The following is a 3,705-nucleotide window of genomic DNA, read 5'->3' on the forward strand; positions in this document are numbered from 1 at the left end:
AGTAATGTCACTATTTTCTCCTGACAAGCTTAGCGGGGGGGAAAAACGGATGTCTCTGTTCAGATGCAGGAGATCTAACCGCTGGGTGAAGGAAAACATTAGGGATCATAATCTCAGTGGTCAGGATCAGGAAACTGGCAGAAGAATCAGTCAGAGGGATGATTGAAAGAAAAAAAAAGTTTCAATATATCGATTCATAATTTGAACTTTATTGATCCTGCATTTGAGAAAGGCTTGGGTCCTCTGGGAATCGAACCCAGGACTTTATGCTGTAAGGCAGGCATGCTAACTGCAACACTATGGAACCACAAATTGAGCTGTCCATCCATCCATGCATCCATCCATCCATCCATCCATCTTTCTGTCTGATGGCTTAGAGATATGACATCAGTTGTTGTCGTATCAAGTTGAAAATCAGGAGATTTTCTTTCCACATGTGACATTGATTAGCATCAGTTTTGCTAATTGTTTTTTGTGAACTGAGTTTTCCATCAGTTCAGTCGTGTTTTAAATCCTTCATTTACCAGAGTCAAACCACATACTGAGTTATTCGTGAATCAGAAAACATTCATTTATCTTCTCTCAGACTCCGGTGTGATTTCTGCTGCTACAGTACATGGTTCTCTCCTGATACTGACTGTCTGTTTCCACAACAGTCCATCTGTGCAGTCACTGTCATTCGAGGTGAAAAAATAACTGCAAATTAGGACTAGGGTGTGTTTTTCAGTGTTTATTTTGGGGATACTAATCAAAGGTGTATGTGTGTGTGTGTGTGTGTGTGTGTGTTTCCAATTGTCACAGATTTTAAGTGTGGCTTAGTGGTGAGAGCACTCTAATTAACTTCACTAAGGCTCAAACAGTTAATTAAGGCTTTCAGCTTGGTCGCCTCCAATTAGCAAAGGTGCAACAGCCAGTGTGTTACTGCAGCAGGGACTCAAACAGAACTGCCCTGGTTCTCACACATCCAGGGACTGACTGTGGACAAAAGGAAAAAAGGAACGCACTGAGCAGAAATACACACCTCCCTGGTCTTCTTTCTACTAATATGGCAGCTGTCATGAGAAACAAATGAAATGAACTGAATTCATCCACTAAACCAAAGCCCAAACTAATGCACAATGTCCTGAACATGTCTTTGTAGTGATTCCCAAATTAAAAATGTAGTTGTCATCCACATAAAACAAATATTTGTTTGCTTTACTTTCTATTATCCTTTTTTTTTAATTTAACTATTGTACTTAATCTTTTCAACTTACCTTAATATTTATTTTATTTCAATGTTGTTTTTTTCAGTTTTTAGGTAATGATGGGGGTTTTTGACTTCATTACATGTTCCAGTCTTCTGTTTTTATCCATTTCTTTTATTTTCATATTGTTCACTAAATGTCTATTTCTAAGTCACAGATATTGATTAATAATTTACATTGGCTCTTGTTCACATCTGCTGTTTGTGTGGTTGATTGCTTGCTATTTTTTCCTTAAATCCCCATATTTGTTGGGTCTGTCTGTTCCTGCTGGTTAATCGGTGTCACCACACTCACCTGTGTCTCTGTTGTTAGTCTCACTGGTGCCACCTGGTGCCCTGGGTATATATATTCCTCTCTGCCTCCCTCTGCCTTGGTAGGATCAGTGTTCGTTCAGTCAGTCAGTCAGTCAGTCAGTCAGTCAGTCAGTCAGTGAGTCAGTCAGTGTTTGGAGTTCATGTGTTGTGACCAAGTGAGTTTGTGTTCTTTTGCACTTTGTCAATAAACCTGCTGCACCTGAAGTCTCCCTTGTGTTGCATTTGGCTCCTGTCTGCTTCCTGCAGTGTTAGCATTTGGCTAACCTTTAGTCAGTCGCACAACTAAGAGGGGGAGATTTGTAGTTGGTCATTGTGTTGCCTGAGTCCAGATTCTCTCAGGGGCTTAAAAGCAGGACTGTGTGTGTGTGTGTGTGTGTGATATAAAAGCTGATTGAATCTTTTGTCAGGTAGGGCGAGCTGCACTATCCGTCCCTTTTCCCCTGAGTCTTATTCTGACACTGTGTCCCATTCAGCCGCCCGTCAGCTGCAGCCACTGGGACTGACAGGAAGGCTTCAGCTCCCCGTCTCCGAGGGACCGGGCTGCATCGATCACGGCGCTGCCTCGCTGACTGGACCACTGCAGATGGGGAGGGAGGGGGGAGGCAATGGAGGAGAGGGAATACGAGGAGTCTGACAACACGTCAGCATCATCTGTTAGAACATTACAGTCGTGAAGGAAGAAAACTGAAGAAACTTTTCCTGAGCTCTGCTGGAGTTTTAAAAACATCCGTCACCATAACAGGAAACTAACTGCTGTTAAAAAGACAACTTTGTCCCATGTTTGGAAGCATTGTTCGCCATATCCACAGTCGACCATCAAGTGTCTCAGGTATGAATTCTATAAATCATAATTTTTTATTCTTAACTTTTATTTTTTCTTCAGTGTTTTTTTATAAATATTTAACCAATATACAGTAAAATATTGGTTTATTCATAATAAATAAACCATTTTAACTGTTCTTTCGGCTGACAACTGCTCTTCACTACATATGAAATACTTTGTAACTCTTCTTTGAATAAGTCCACTGTAAGTAATTGAGTACATGTAAATATTTGAATATTATACTTTGAATATTTGAAAAATATTTATTATGTGTTACCCAAATGTTCTATGTTTGGGTAACATGACCTGGGTGAACGACAATTATTTTATGTCTTATTGACTTTGGTTTGTTTTTTAGCTATTTTGGAGCTGGTCTTCATGTATTTTTGGTTAGCCTGTTAAAACCATTCTTGGTTAATGTAGTATTTAGCTACTTTGAGTTCCCCGTGCTAATTTAAATATTTATATAATAACAATAATATATATATTTTTATATTATATATTTATATATATATAATAGTTGTAATATTTATGTGACATTTTTTTCTTTTCTTAATCCAAATGTGGTCCTTGGCAGTAAATTAATCACGGCCGTCCACACAACTGAACACTAAATGAAAAGGGAGTGTAAAGAAACCCCTTAATTTTTTTCCCAGCAGAGCGTGACGTTCACCTGCAGGTGGAGTGATACTCGGCTCAATAACCTCTCCCCAGGCCCTCATTAATCATGTGATGTGCAGGATGAAATCAAGTGGCTCTGCTGCCTTTACTGGCGGTCCCATCATTTACATGACAATCCTGGTGTGGTGTCTCCACCAGCACGTGTGTCAGCAGCACAGCTGCTGTTTATATGATTTGATTGTCTGGAAAATGAGGCTTGGTAAATTACATTAGATCATTGTTACGAATTCTGTAACTTCAGCATGTCCTTGGGATAACCAGTTGTTTTTTGTTGTCAGGAGGGCAAAAGTTAAGAACAAAAGCCGAAGAGTATCAATGGAGGCGTCAGAAATCCAGGAACTCAATCACTAGTATCTGATCGTTGAAATACATTTAAAAAATACCATCAAATAACATCTTCAAAAATGAAAGTTTAATTCAGAAAAATATACTTTTTCAGTACATCAAGTATTGTTAACATTAATACACTATGTAATAAGATTACAAAAAATAATATTAAATATCAAAAAAATAATAAAAAATCACTAATTTGCCTTAAAATAGATAGCAAATTGATTTTATTATGGTCCAGTTCAGAAAAAAATAAAGTACATCAACCGTTGTTAATACTAACATAACTTTAATAATAAGATTCTCAAAA

General features: G+C 38.1%; 1 long non-coding RNA gene across 5 annotated transcripts in view; it reads left to right on the forward strand.

Annotated features, from left to right (window-relative positions):
• The window catches only part of LOC103378174 (uncharacterized), a 74,280-nt gene extending 71,757 nt beyond the window's left edge, over positions 1-2,523 (forward strand). For 2 of the 5 annotated variants that reach the window (XR_003049551.1, XR_003049549.1), the window contains exons 9-10: positions 587-684; positions 802-2,023. This is a non-coding gene — a long non-coding RNA (uncharacterized LOC103378174). The other 3 variants (XR_003049552.1, XR_003049553.1, XR_003049550.1) reach the window with 3 other exon arrangements.
• Positions 2,524-3,705: the final 1,182 nt, after the last annotated feature.

The sequence above is a fragment of the Cynoglossus semilaevis genome, chromosome 4 (genome assembly GCF_000523025.1).
Source record: "Cynoglossus semilaevis isolate Cse_v1.0 chromosome 4, Cse_v1.0, whole genome shotgun sequence".
Classification (NCBI taxonomy): Eukaryota; Metazoa; Chordata; class Actinopteri; order Pleuronectiformes; family Cynoglossidae; genus Cynoglossus; species Cynoglossus semilaevis.